The 15,549-nt window shown below is 45.2% G+C and overlaps 1 protein-coding gene across 2 annotated transcripts in view; it reads right to left on the bottom strand.

Annotated features, from left to right (window-relative positions):
• Positions 1-15,549, bottom strand: part of LOC135090588 (uncharacterized) — a 98,794-nt gene that overhangs the window by 7,734 nt on the left and 75,511 nt on the right. The gene's annotated exons all lie outside the window — the stretch shown is intronic.

Raw genomic sequence — 15,549 nt, 5'->3', positions numbered from 1 at the left:
AAGACGGTGCTTACATGGGATTAAGTGCCTGAACTGTGACACGTATGCAACACCTGACTCTGGTCTGTGCCTTAAATGCTGTGCAGATATACACACCCACCCACCCACACGCACACACACACACACACACACACACACACACACACACACACACACACACACGGGAAAGGAAAATGACTTTTATATATACTTGATGTACAAAATGTCCAGTAAAATAACAAAATAACAACAAATATGAACTGTACAACAAAATCTCCTTTTCGGTATTTCCGCGGAGGGCGAGTGACTTCCGTGTGTGTGTGTGGGAGAGACAGGGAGACGCGCGCGCAGATGCGTCAGCGGCGAGAGAGAGAGAGAGAGAGAGAGAGAGAGAGAGAGAGAGAGAGAGAGAGAGAGTGTGTGTGTGAAAGCAAAATAACAATGAGAGCAGCGGGTGGAGGTGGGCAGGACAAGGACATCCAACGAGTGACGCCGCAAGGCTCACAAAAAGCTTCTATCAGCAGGGTATCAGCCACACACGGCACATCCCACTCACCCTGCCGCGCCTCTGCCTCACCTGTACCCTCCTCTGTACCCCGTTCCCTGTACCCTCCTCTGCCTTGACTCATCTCCCCTCCCTCCTCACCCTCATTCTCTGCCTGCCACTCCTGTCTCTCTTCCTCTCTCTCTCTCTCACGTCTCCCCTCCCCACTCTCGCCCCTTCTTGAGGACTCGAGTCAAACTAATCAGTCTGAACCACAAAGGAAACTCTGGAAGGCTTGAGTGGGTTGAGATCTGTTAGAAATTCTCAGTCCTTGGTTTGATAAGAGTCGCTTTAATTTGTTTATCCTTGACGCGGCTGAGAGTGACGGTCAAGAGGGCGCGAGGGAGAGAAGGGAGAGAGAGAAAGGTTGTCAGGCGTTCTTTTTACGGATTATCGGAGTACGAAGGTAAGTTGGTGAGTTCACGGGAGGGTATTGTAACTGTAGAAGGTCAAGTGTCGCTGGGGTGGTTTACCTGTCCACCCGTGCGCCTGTCCACCTGTTCACGCTCACCTGTCTTGCTTCGATCACCTGTCACAGTTGAGCACGTGTGTGTGTGTGTGTGTGTGTGTGTGTGTGTGTGTGTGTGTGTGTGTGTGTGTGTGTGTGTGTGTGTGTGTGTGTTTTCTATACCTGGTTCCATTTATGCGCAGCTGTCTTTACATGCACACCTGTGTACGTCTGTCTATCTGCCTGTCTATCTATCAGTCTTTATGCATGTTTTCAAAGCCTTCCTGTCTTGAACGATCCAAGCATGTCTATATTTCCTTGTGTAACCTTGTATCTCAGTGCTTACGTCCTTCAATAAACGCATAAAAGAATATAATCATCAACACACACTTGAGCTTTGAATACACACATACACACATACACCAAACATTAACTCCCTTTTTCAATAACCAAGTGGATGATATACACAAGTGTCACCACGAACACTTATTCCTGAATGTGTGTATGTTCGTGTGTCTTACTTTTTCCCGCTCGCTCGCAGACGACGCGCCAACTCCACACTTGAGTCTTGCTGAGAAGTGGAGGGAGTGAATGGCTTTGTTGTGGCGAGGCGGCGGTGAGTCAGGGAAGCCGGAGAGGGCGAAAGGGGAAGGTGAGGGGACGAGGCAAGGCGGTGGTGAAGAAAGGAGCGCAAGAAAGGGGAAAAGTTACACGGGGATGAAGAAATAGTGGGAAAGTGATGATGTAGTAAGGTGGAAGGGAAGAAAGAGGAGGAAAGGATGGAGAGGATGAAGAAATACGAGGGAATGATGAAGAATTGGATATACTTCAGATGTAATAATTGTGAGGAAAGGATAAACGAAGGTGAAAATAGTAAAATAAAACAGAACGAGAGTGATACAGATAGTGATGATAAACAAAACAAACATGAAGGACTTTGAACAAATAAAAAAAAAACTGACCGTGATATAGCGAACAGAAGAGAAGCGAAGAGAAGAGAAGACAAGACAAGAGAAGAAAGACAAAGACAGACATATACAGTAAAACAAAACATTTCCGTGAGACAAGACGAGTAAAAAAGATTAAAAGAAAAAAATTAGCAAACGTTGACAACAGGATAAATATGAGATTACGAAGGAGGAAGTAGGAAGGAGGAGACTGGGAAAGGAGGAAGAGGAGGGAGGGAGGTAAAAAGGAGGCAAGAAGGAATGGAGGTAAAGGGAGTAGGAAGGAGGAAAATAAAAACGGAGAAGGGAGGTGTAAAGGAAGTGGAGAGGAGAAAGGACGTAAAAAGGGAGTAGGAAGAAGGGAGATATAAAAAGGAGTGGGAAGAAGGAGGAAGGGAGATAAGGGACGAAGGAAGAAGGAAGAAGGGAGACAGAAAGGGAATGGGAAGGAGGTAGAAAAGAAGTAAGAAGAAAGAAGTGAAATAAAAGGGAGAAGGGAGCAAAAAAGGTAGGTAAAAAGGGAATAGGGAGAAGGAAGGGAGGTAAAAAAAAGGAGTAAGGGGGAAATAAGAGAATAGGGAAATGGAAGGCAAGTAAAAAGAGAATAGGAAGAAGGAAGAGAAGTAAAAGAGAATAGTGAGAGGAAAAAAAGTTAGAAAGGGAATAGGGAGAAAGATGGAGAAGTAAGGAGGGAAATAAAAGAGAATAGAAAGAAGAAAGGGAGATATAAAGAGCACAGGGAGAGCGAAGGGAGGCAAAAGGGAATGGGAAGGAGGAAAGGAGTTAGAAAGGGAATAGGGAGGAGGGAAGGGGATAAAGGGAGGAAAGGAAGAAGGAGGTGGTGGTGTCGAGTGTCGAGTGATGGCGAGGTGAACGTGTTTGTGAGACACTTGAGAACTCCAATGACCTCGCACGTCCTAAGGGTCACCTGGACTTCGAGGAGACCAGGAGACGAAGGGGAGACTGAGAACAAAGGCGAGAACACCAGCGAGGGCGAGGAGAACGAGGAAGAGGAAGAGAACGCCACTAAGAAATGTAAGAATGAGGAAATGAGAATGAAGATTTAGAACATAATAAGAAAGACGAGGAATAACGAGAAGGACGAGAACACGAATGAAAACGAAGACGAAGAGAAAGAGAGGATATCAATAAGGTAAATAATGAAAAAAAAAAAAAAAAACCTGACGACGATATAAATGAAGGGATAAAAACGACTAAAAATCTAAAATAACGAGAAAGTCAACGAGAACGAGGACAAGAACGAGAGCAGATACGAGGACACGAAGATTTTCAAGCCACTCACAATACGAGACGAAATAAATGTTCCTCAAAAACCGTGAGAGAAAAGAAACAGACAAAAAATAAATAAACAAAGAAAAAAAATACATGGGAGTGGCGGTGTGTGTATTTTTTAAGTATTCTCTCTCTCTCTCTCTCTCTCTCTCTCTCTCTCTCTCTCTCTCTCTCTCTCTCTCTCTCTCTCTCTCTCTTTCGTTTCTCAATTATTCCTTTTTTTTTACACTTTCACCACTTCTTTCATTATTTCTTCCCTCTGTGTAGCTTTTCTTCTGTGGTAAGTCCCCCCCTCCTTACTCTCCCTCTCTCTCACTCTCTCTCTCTCACATACGTATTGGAAACTCGTCCTGAGAGTCGTGTGAGAACGCCTCCCTGCCAGAGTTGATTATTCTGCTGCCAACAGGACGGCAGCTTGGCGGCGGCGGAGGCACGGAGGTCTGGAAAGCCATATCGGAAAGGAAGAGGAGGAGGAAAAGAAGAAAACACGAAGGAAAGGAAGGGAAGAGAATATGAAGCATGAAAAATAAGGGTAGGAATGGAGAAAATGACAGAAAAAGACGAAAAGGGAAGGATTGCGAGGTGGAAAACAAGGAAAACCCGAAAGAAAAGGAAGGGAAGAGAGATGATGAAGAGAATATGAAGCACGAAAAATAAGGATAGGAAAGGAGAAAATGGCAAAAAAATAAGAAAAGAAAAGGGATGCGAGGTGGAAAAGAAGAAAAGCACGAAGAAAACGAAGAGAAGAGAGATGATGATGATGAGGAAGAGGGTATAAAGGAAAGAAGAAAGAAGAAAGGAACGGAAAAGGGAAGAGAAAAAGAAGATGACGAAGAGCATGAGAGCATAAAATATGAAAAATGAGAATGGGAAGAGGCAACATGAAAAGGAAAAAAAGAAAAAAAACATACCAATAAAAGAGAAGGAAGAGAGAAGATGAAAGGAAAAGAAGAAAACACAAAAATAAGGAGAGAAGGAGGAAAGATGACGAGAAAGAAAAGGATAAGAGAAAGATTAGAGACAAGGAAGTAAAGAGAAAAAAAAAAGACGATGAATGAAGAATAAAGAGAAGAGGGACGATGAGAAAGATGCAACAATGGGAACATAGAAGGAAAATAGTAGGAGGAAAAAGAAAAAGAAAAGGGGATAACTAGGAAAAAAAAGAAAAGGAAAAAAATAACTGAGTGTTGAGTAAGAGGCAGAAGAAAAGGAAAAAATAAATAAATAAAAGAAAGAGTGAGAAAGTGACAGGAGAATGAAAGGGAGGAAATAAAAAAAGAGGAAAGAATAAAAAAAAGAAGGTGGAAGGGAAAAGCAAAATTCAGAGAGACGGAAAGGAAGAAGGGAGAGAGAGAAAAAAAATGAAAAGAAGGGAGAAAAAGGAGAAGGAAAAGCGGTAAGGAGGATAAGGAGGAAGAAGTGCAGAAGTTAAGGACACAATAACAGCAGCAGCAGGAGGAGGAGGAGGAGGAGGAGGAGGAGGAGGTAAGAGGAGAAGGTACGGATGGAAGAAGAGGGAAATACGAGAAGAGGGGAAACGAAAATGGGAATAGGAAATGGGCAACAATGGAGAAATAGGAGAAGAGAAAGAAAGATCTGAGGTTGGAGAGAGGGAAGAATCGCTACCATTTCCTCCTCCTCCTCCTCCTGCTCCTCCTCCTCCTTCTCCTCCTCCTCCTCTTCCCTGATGCACCAAACTACATTTCGTCAGGAATTCCAAATTATCTCAACCAGTGACGTAGAAATTAAGTCTTATCAGAGAGAGAGAGAGAGAGAGAGAGAGAGAGAGAGAGAGAGAGAGAGAGAGAGAGAGAGGAGTTATGTATTCGTACGATGAATAGCATCTCTCTCTCTCTCTCTCTCTCTCTCTCTCTCTCTCTCTCTCTCTCTCTCTCTCTCTCTCTCTCTCTCTCTCTCTCTCTCTCTCTCTCTCTCTCTCTCTCAATGGGCGAAGTTTTGTTATATTGCCATCGTTTGTTTGTTTGTCAGTCAGTATTTCCTGGCTGGAGTAGGAAGGAGGGGAGGAAGGGGAGGAAGAGTGGGAAAGAGAGAGAGGAAGTAAATGGGGGGGAAGTGGAAAGAGGAAGGAAGATACGAACAATGAAAGAATGGGAGGAGTAAGATAACTGTTAATATAGTGACAGTTACTATTACTACTACTACTACTACTACTACTACTACTACTACCATCATTATTACTATCGTTATTCTTTTGCCATCCCGTTGGAAATGCTTCCATGACATTAGGAGCAAAATTCCACTGTAACCACCATCACTTTTGACCCTTAATTGCCTCCACTATTTCCCTGGTCTGAAGGAGAGGGAAAGGGAGAGGAAAGAGGAGGAAGGAGAGGAGGAGGTTGGAAGGGTTCAAGAGGAGACTACGTGATATGCAGGGGTTGATGAAAATAACTGTATGATTGGTGGTTATTTCATATGATTCATGGTCAGAGAGAGAGAGAGAGAGAGAGAGAGAGAGAGAGAGAGAGAGAGAGAGAGAGAGAGAGAGAGAGAGAGAGATGAGCGAAATAAGTTATGAGGCTCGCGGAGGTAGGGAGAGGGAGAAGGGGAGAGACAGAGTGAGAGGGGGAGGAGAGAGAGAGAGAGAAAGAGAGAGATAGAGGAGTCATGTGGCGTTCCTACTATTGCTGTGGTCGGTGCGGTTACCTGCTGCGCGCCACAAGGAGGACGCCGCCGTGAGAGCCCACGGCGTTGAGTAGCGGCGTGACGCAAACAGCGGCGCGTTGAGTTTTGATGAAAGAAACACCGAATTACTGCACAGCTCCGAGCGACGCACTGACGCAACGCACTTGAGTGAAAATAAAAACAGGAGGAGGATTTTTGCCTTGCCGGAGCGTCGCGAAGGGCAAGGCGGAGTAAAGCCGACAGGCGGACAGGTGAACAGGTAAGGCAAGGGGCAGCCTCGCGGAAGTGAAGCCTACAAACACAACCTTATGATGATTATCGTGCTGTTGTGTGTGGTGTGGTGTGCGCGGCGCGTCACCACCACCACCACGGCACACGTTTAAGCTCACAACCCGCGTCGCGTTGTCGCTGCTCCCTGGCTCACACTGAGGCAGGTTTCGCGGTGAGCAAGGCGGTGCAGGTAACTGTTGAGGAAGGCCGCCGGAGCCTCCCCCCCTTCCCTGACGACCATAAGCAGCGGCCACGCCCCGGGGAGCGCACATTCCTCGTCTCACTCGCCCAGCGCCTTGACGGCTCAACACTCACACGCCACCGCTAACCTCACACACCACACACACACACACACACACACACACACACATGCACACACACACACACACACACACACACACACACACACACACACACACACACAGATGCTTTGGGCGCGGGCGAACTGGCTTCACCTGATTATGCGTCACACGGCAGCGCCGGGCAGATCTGGCAAGAGTCGCCGTCCTGGACGACACGCAGCTGCTTCGAGGCCAGGCTGTGAGGCGCCGCCGCCCTTCTGCCAGGTGACGAGGGCGGCAGCACACCCACAACAACACTGGTGACCTGCGGTAGGGCCACGGTAGCCCCGAGTACGCGGTGGGACGAGGGCAAGGCGAGGCCGGCGGGCAGGTGAGGCGAGGACAGGGAGGCGGGCGCGTCCTCAGGGCCCCGGGGAACGCCACCGGCCGGCAACCAGACAGGGGAGGGCCGCCACTCCACGGCACGCTGACAGCCTCTCACCACCAACACGTGCACGCCGCAGCCCAGCACTCAGCACGAATCAGCAACACACTCAGGTGAACACGACAGAACAGGTGCGCGCACACGAGTCTTCCCCCGCCAGCCACCAGTCAGACTGCCAGCTGCTGCAGCACTGTGCAGGCCTTCCTCGACCTCCCTCCTGCTCTTCCCCACTCCAACCCGTCCCGCCGCCCTCCCCTCCCCCACTCCCCAGCAACATCAGCACCCACACCCGCTCGCCACTGAAGGGCTTGACTGAAGGCGTTGGTGGAGGCTGCCCGGGTAGGGGACACTCGCCCTTCTGCGCGCCGAGCCAGAGGTGACGGCGGCGGTGGGCGGCGGCAGCATCCTCTTGACCCGGCTTTTGTTTATTGTGGCGCGGGGCGTGGACACACCCCCGGCCCATTTGTGCACCACTTCCGCTGTGGCGCTGTGCTGCGGCACGTGTCCCGCCCACGGCCGCGCCTCAGCCCAAATCGGGCGCCGGAACGAAACCTTACACCGCACCAAAACTGTGCGGCCAAACACACCAAACAACGGTCATCAAGTATTTTACTCTTCCTCTCGCGAAGGGTGGTTCCTCCCCCCCACTCCTGCCTCGCGCCGCAGGGACGTGGGTCAGCAAGGCGGGGGGTGCGGCGAGGGCGAGGCGCGCGTGGTTCTTCCTCTCCGGTGACTTGACAACCTTTGCTGCTTGACCTTGCGCTGCTCTGCCTCCCGCGGACTGACCTCTGACCCGCGGGTGAGCGACTTGCGGCCACCGTGCGTATGATGCTCCCTTGACACCGCGCCCAGGGAATGCCGGTGACCTTACCCTTGCCGGCACAAAGAACACGCAGGTATGGCAACAGTGAACTCTGGCAACTTGCACCCTACCCCGTTGCATACCCTCACCCCTGCCGCTGCCGCCCTGCCTCCCTGCCCCCTGCCTCCCTGCCGCCCTGCCTCCCTGCCGCCCTGCCCGCCTGCCTTACACTGACGACTCAAATTTGGTCTAACAATAAGGGTTTAGCATCCAGCGCCTCTTGCCTCCCCGACCGGACGTGCATTGTGTTAAAAGACGTGCATAGAGGTGAGGAACAGAGGCTACTGACAGTGGGGGACGGAGGGGCTGGCCGAGGAGAAGGAGAAGGAGGAGGAGGAGGGCAGCGAGGTCCCAAAGGTGGCAGACGTGGCAGGGGCGGAAACAGGGACGAGGACGCGAGAAGGCAGGAAGGGAAAGGATAAAAGATTCCTAGGAAGACGGCCGCTGGAGGGAACACGAGGAGGAAAGGCTGGAGAGGAGGAAAGGCTGCAGGCGAAGGGAGGAAAATGTTAGTGAAGGGTTAGAGGAAAAGTGAAATTAATGGAAAAGCTGAGGAAAGTGGTAATGCGAGGCGACAGGAAAGGATTAAAAAAGAGAGAGGGGAAAAATTTTTTGAAGAAACGTTAATGACAAGACGAAAAATACGTGATGGAATTTTAATGATAAGATGAAAGTAAGGAAGTAAATTTATTCGAAGACTCCCAATATGGAGAGAGAGAGAGAGAGAGAGAGAGAGAGAGAGAGAGAGAGAGAGAGAGAGAGAGAGAGAGAGAGAGAGAGAGAGAGAGAGAGAGAATTTTAAATGATAACTAGGGAAAGAAATACAAGAAAAGAAAAAAAGAAAGAGAAAAAAAAGACTGACAGGGAAGAGAGATAAGAAATAAAATGTAGCAAGAAATTCTGAAACGAAGATAAATGAGAAAGTCAAAATCATCCGAAAAAAAGGAAAAAGAAAAAAAAAAGACCACTCGATTACATTTAAATAACTGAGAGGCAATACTTAGCTCCCCTCATCCACTACGGAAGGAGGAGGAAGAGGAAGAGGTGGAAGAGGAGGAGGAGGAGGAGGAGGAGGAGGAGGAGGAGGAGGAGGAGACCGCGGTTATTAGTTTCTGTTGGGGCTTCTCCGTATCCTTATAGTCCTTCCATTCCTAACCCTTTCCCTTTTCCCTTTTTTCCTCTTTCTTTTCCCCTTTCTCGTATCATTGTCCTATCACTTTCTCCCTTTATCAATTTTTCCTTCTTTTCTTCTAACCTCTCTTTGCCTTTTTCCTTTTCACTGCTTTCTCTTTTTTTCTCTTTTTCTTTCTCAATATCGTGTCCTTTATTTTTTTTATCTTTTTCCCTTAATCTTTCCTCTTTTCTTCTTTGTTTATTTTAATTTCCTTATTTCCCCCTTCGATTTTAACTATTTTTCTTCTCTTTTCCCTTCTTTTTATTTCCTTATTTCTTACTTTAATATTTTTATTCCCTTTTCCTTATTCCTCCTTTCCTTTGATTTTTGGTCATCCTTTTCCCTACTCCCCTTTTCCCCACTAGCTCCCTTCTTCTTTTTCCTTTAGTTTTTCCTCTTTTTCTCTTCCATATAATTTCCCTTTTTCTTTTTCCCTTTTCCTGTTTTTTCATTTCCCTTTCCTTATTTCCCTCTTCCACTAATTTCCCTTCTTCCTTTCCCCTAACTCCCCTTTTCCGTCTTCCCCTTTTTCTCCCTTATTTCGCTCCCATTTCTTTATTCCTCTTTTCCTCTTTTTTTTCATTCCTCTTTCCTTATTTGCCCCTTTCCTTAATCTCCCCTCTTCCTTTCCCCCTATTTCCCTATTCCCCACAAGCTCCCCTCGTCCCATACCTCGCTCACCACTGCTTTAGTTTCCATTGTATGCGAAATGAGTCTATTCCTAGGTGTATTTTCCGCCCCAGGTGCGCTGTCCGCCTTGCTCCCTCGTTCACTTTACGCAATAGATTTTTCCCCTTTAACGTCTCGTATTGGCTTTCTGGCGTTTTGGGCAAGGTATACAGCACTCCTCTACTCGCCCTCCCCCCCTCATGTTTGGCTCGCGAGAGGAAGGAAAATCAAGGAAATGTACCGTCTATGCAAGTACATGATTAAATTCGCCAGAAATGTGACTAGTTGCGTTGCGGTTTTGGGAAAGAAGAAGGGGAAAACAAAGGAATTTATAGGTATTAATGCTAGTAGTGTGGTTGTAATAGGAGTAGTAGTGGTAGTGTGACTTTGTTGCGGTTTAAGAGGGGAAAAAAAAGCGGGGAAATGCAAGTACACGAATCCACGAGAAGTGTGGTTGTGTTACGTTGATTTGAGGGGAAAAAGGGGAAACAAAGGATTCTACCGCCAATACAAGACTAAATTCGCGAAAAGTGTGACTGGTTGTGTTATTTTATTTTGGTTTGAGGGAAAAAAAAAGAGGAGAAACAAAGGAATTTATAGCGAGAATAGTGACTGTGGTTGTGTTGCCGTTTGAGGAATAAAAGGCAAAACAAAAGAATTTACCACCAATGAAAGTACACGACTAAATCCGCGAAAAGTGAGACTGTGGTTGTGTTATTTTGGTTTGAGGGGAAAAAAGGAAACAGCGGAATTTATCGCGAATACAAGCTAACGAGGATTACAGTTTATGGTCACGAGATTTGATCGTTATTATCTTGATTCTTACTTGGGGGAGAGAGAGAGAGAGAGAGGGAGAGAGAGAGGGAGAGGGAGAGGGAAAATTTACCATGAATACAAGCTAAAGATGATTACAGTTACTCGATTCTAAATTGGAGGAAACAAAAAAAAGGAAACTTACCACGAAAACAAACATGCGATTATTACAATTTTACAGCCAAGAAAAGTCTGAACGCTATTAATTTATCGTCGACTTGAGGAAAAAAGGGAAAAATCAAGGGAATTTACTACGAACACATCTATAGACGACCGACTGAAGCTCTGAAAAGAAAGACCTTAATTACAAGACCTGATTTTGACCGCAGGAAAAAAAAAAAAAAAAACGAAAGAAAATGAAAAGAAAACCAGAGGCCACCTGGAGAATTGGTAACAACGAACAGCCGCAGTGAACGACAATGACGCAACTCAGCAGAAGTACAAGGAAAAATCATCCTTACACGTCCCTGCAAAAGAGGTAAAGCTTGACTGCAGTGGACAAACGCAACACAAAGAAACACAAACTGCAACAAACAGCGGCAGTGAGGGCAGATGTTTGAGAGACGCAACTCAAAACAACTCAAAACAAGAAAGAAAGGAAAGGGAGAAAGACACGTAAAACATAACGCTGCGTCCCTCCTTCCTCTGCCCCGCCAAACACACACAAAAGAGAGCAGCTTGCAAGCCAAACAACAACACTGGGAAACACGAAACATTACGACTGCGGACCCGACAGAATAGCAAGACGAGGCACGGCCCATCCACCCTCTGTTCCTCCTCCCTCGTTTGCAAGCAGCTGACGCCCTCTGTGGCCACTTGTGTGAGACTTCTGTTTCTCCTGATTATCAAAATTAAAACCACGTTCATGCAGCGCTCGAGAGAGAGAGGAAGAGAGTGTGTGTGAGTGTGTATGAGTGTGTGTAACCAAGGGGACCAGCAAACATAGAAAAGAGGGGTAAAAAACCTAAAAGGAGTGTTGACCGATGAAAGATGAGGGCTGGAAGACTAATATACTGGAAGGTGCGGCCTGGAAGGGGTAAGGTTCCAGAGGCTACGTGAGTTGGAAGACCTGGAAGATGCGTTGCCTTTCGTGGAAGATCAAGAATGTATAATGTGCTTTGAGAGGATTATGAGGTGGGTTATATTCATCATGAGGAAATTTGGAATGGAAAATAAGCGAAGAAAAGGAAGGTTGCTGGAATATAAGTGCTTCCAGACTAATACTGGGGGATTAATTCCATGAGATAAAGGACTAAATACACGCATGCTGCAATATCACAACTGGGAAATTAATCCTGGACTATTAAAATTCCAGGGGATTAAGGTTAATGCTGGAAAATGAATCCTGCAAGACTACGCTGCTGGAATATAAGTCTAAATACCGGAAAATTAAATACTGGACCAAAAAGGATGTCGTGGGAAAAAAAATAAAGCAGGAAGATAATATGCTGGAAAAGTAAGGTACTGGAAATTAACAATTAGGAACCGGAGAAAAATATAAGAAGACTGAGGAACTGGAAAGTATAGAGGCCGGAAAGGAATGCTGGAAAATTATGATGCTGGAGGAAAAAAAAAGAAACTACATATTGAAAAAGTAAGTCACTGGAAAGTAAAAAAACAAGAAGCTGGAAAAAGAAATGCTGGAAAAAATAACAAGCAAGAAACTGAAAAAAATAAGAAGCAAGAAAATAATAAGAAAGAAACTGGAAAAAATAAGAAGCAAGAAACAGGAAAGAGAGATGCTGGAAAACTAAGGAGCTGGAAAATGAAACTAAACACCTAGAAAGTAATGCTGGAAAACTCTAAAACAAAGAGAAAATTCTGGAAATAGTTGTTGGAAAAGTAAGAGTAAGGAAATGGAAATTAAGGGGAAATAGCGAGGAAAAGAAAGGCTATTAGACTAAGGAGCTAAAAAGCAATGCTAAACATCCACAAGTAAAGCTGGAAAACTAGGAAACTGGAGGGGAAAATAAGAAAGTTATAACTAAAGAACTGGAAAAGATAAAAAAGGAAAAAAAAGAAAATTCTGGTAAAAGGAAGCTGGAAAGGCAAGACTAAGTAGCTGGAAAAGCAAAGCCAAAAACCGAAAAAACAAATGCTGGAAAAGTAGAATGCTCAGAAAAAAATGAAAATCTGAAGGCAAAAACTGGAAAAAAGGGAAAATCCTGAAAAGGGAAGCTGGAAAGGCAAGACTAAGGAGCTGGAAAAGTAAAGCTAAAAACTGGAAAACTAATGCTGGAAAAGTAGGAAGCTAAGGGAAAAATTCAGGAGAGGAGCACTGGAAAGGTAAGACGCAGGGAAACGAGTGCGAGGGAACTGGACTAGAACTGGAAAACTGGAAGGTAAGGGCGGGGCGTAAAGGTGTCCTGGAGGATACTTAACTCCTTGTATGTTTACCTACACGCACTCACTAAAACTTAAAATGCACTGCTGTGTGCTTAGTTTACGTCTCCCTCTCTCTCCTCCCCCTCTCTCTCCTCTCCCTCTCTTTCCTCTCCCTCTCTCTCTCACACACATCTGTACTCTTGGGCCACGTATTTGAAAACACCTGCATAAGACAGCACTAATGATAGACACACACAGGTGCATTTAAACACCTGTGCAACACTGTAACAATAACACAAACACACACACACACACACACACACACACACACACACACACACACACACACACACACACGAACTCTTTCCCTTTCGTACGTAATCGTGTCTTTTACTTCACTGGCCTGGAAAATAAGTTACCTCTCTGGAAAAAATATATGTATGGAGATTTTTCCTTTTTTTTTTTTTATTTAAAGGGACACAAAATGATCCTCCCCCTTACTAACCTCTTGAGGACTCTTGGAAGGTTAAGAGTACCGCCTTGCAAAGTGACCTCCGCACTCCTCTTCCTCTTACATTGCTGTTTTACATCCCTTCCTCTCTCCTTTCCTCTCTTTTTTCCCTCTTCTCCCTTAGTTTCTCATCTTTATCTTTGCTCTCTTCTCCTCCTCTACTTTTTTTTTGACTCTATATTTTACATCTCTTTCTCCTTCTCTTTTTCTTCTTCTTCATCCTCTTCCTCTATTTCTCATCTTTATTTTCCTCTTTTTATTCTCATAACCATTTCTCTTCATCTTCTGTTCCTCACCTTTATTTTCTTTCTTATTTTACTTTCCTTCTCTCTCTCTCTCTCTCTCTCTCTCTCTCTCTCTCTCTCTCTCTCTCTCTCTCTCTCTCTCTCTCTCTCTCTCTCTCTCTCTTCTTATTTCCTCCCATTTCTTTTCTTTCCTCCCTCATTTCTCTTCCTTCTTCGCCTCCTCTCCTAAATTCTTATCTTTAATTCTTCCTTCGTCTTCTTCCTCTTCTCTTCCTCTCCTTCCTCTTGGCTAATAAATTCCTCCCTTGCCTCTTCTTATTCTCTCCCATTAACGCCCTTCCTCCTCTTTCTTTCCTCTTCCTCCCCCTCTTCCTCCTCCTCCTCCTCCTCCTCTCCCCTCCCTCCCACACAATTAGCAGAGGGAGACATGTCTTCCGGAAGGGAAATGGAAGAAGAAGGAAGAGAAGAAGGAAGAGAAAGGGCTCGAAGGAGATGAGAAAGAGGGAAGTAAGAGAAAAATAAAGGAAAACACGGAAAGATGAGAGGAATGAAAGAAAACGTAAATAAATTCCCAGTGGAAGTAATATTCTGAAGGAAAGGAAAGGAGGAAAATAAATAGAGAAAATAAAGTAAAGAAAATGTAGTCGGAGAGGAAAAAGAAGAAAAAAGTAAGGAAAAAAGCGAAAGAGGAGATGGAAGAGATTGGAAGCAAAATGATGAGAGAGAGAGAGAGAGAGAGAGAGAGAGAGAGAGAGAGAGAGAGAGAGAGAGAGAGAGAGAGAGAGAGAGAGAGAGAGAGAGAGAGAGGAAACAAACAGATCTACCAAAAGGGTCACACAGTCTATCACTAAATCCAAAATAAACAAGCCAAGACTGAGATCGAAGATTTTTTTCCTCTATCTTTCTTTTCCTCCTTTCCTCCTTTTTCTCTTTTCCTCCTCTTTTCTTCCTTATTTCCCTTTCTATTCTTTTTAATTGCTTTTCTTGTATATCTTCTTCATTTCTTTCATTTACCCCTTTCCATCCTTTCCTCCTTTCCCTCTTTTCCTCTTTTCCTCCTCCTTTCTTCCTTATTTTCTCTTCTGTTCTTTCCTCCTGTTTATTTTTCCTGTATATCTTCCTTCTTCCCCTCTTTTTATTTCCCCTCTTCCTCTCTTCCATCCGCTCTTCTAAAACTTTCCCTCTTTTTTTTCTTCTTTCCTTTCATGTATCAGCTATTCATCTTTTTCTCTCTTTTTTGTCACTTATCCTTCCTTTTTCCTTCCTTCCTTCCTTCCTTCCTTCGTCTTTCCCTCTTCTATACCCCCTTCCTTATTTCCTTCGCATATTCATTTTCATTTCCTACTTCCTCATTCTTCCTTTTCATTAATTCTCCCCTTTTTTCATCTTCCTCTTCCTCTTTCCCTTAAATTTTCTTATCCTCTTCTTCCACACATTCTATCCATCTTCCTTATGTTTAATCTTCCATCTCTCTCTCTCTCTCTCTCTCTCTCCTCTCTCTCTCTCTCTCTCTCTCTCTCTCTCTCTCTCTCTCTCTCTCTCTCGAGCTTCCACACACCTCATCCTCCTCTTCTTCCTCCTCTTTTTCCTCCTCCTCCTTCCTCCATTCTTTATTCATTCTCTCCTTTCCCCTTTTCTCCGTATTCCAAAGATCACGTGACGCTCAAGAACAAAGAGAGTGGATGGAAGAAAATTCAAGAATAATAATAATACGAGAAATTAAAGAGTAAAACCAGAGAGAGAGAGAGAGAGAGAGAGAGAGAGGAGAGAGAGAGAGAGAGAGAGAGAGAGAGAGAGAGAGAGAGAGAGAGAGGTGGGGAAAGAGGGGGTGTATTATGTAAAACAACTGTAGAGAATAACAAATATAACACTGAGTTAAAATTTCATCGGTTTTTAACAAAGGTGGAGATTATTAAATTACTGGAATGTAGTGTGTGGAAGCGTTCTGTTTGCTCTCTCTCTCTCTCTCTCTCTCTCTCTCTCTCTCTCTCTCTCTCTCTCTCTCTCTCTCTCTCTCTCTGTGTGTGTGTGTGTGTGTGTGTGTGTGTGTGTGTGTGTGTGTGTGTGTGTGTGTGTGTGTGTGTGTGTGTGTGTGTG

This window comes from Scylla paramamosain, chromosome 35 (assembly GCF_035594125.1).
Source record: "Scylla paramamosain isolate STU-SP2022 chromosome 35, ASM3559412v1, whole genome shotgun sequence".
Lineage (NCBI taxonomy): Eukaryota > Metazoa > Arthropoda > Malacostraca > Decapoda > Portunidae > Scylla > Scylla paramamosain.
Note: the sequence above shows the minus strand (reverse complement) of the source record. Positions and strands in the feature narration are given on the sequence as shown.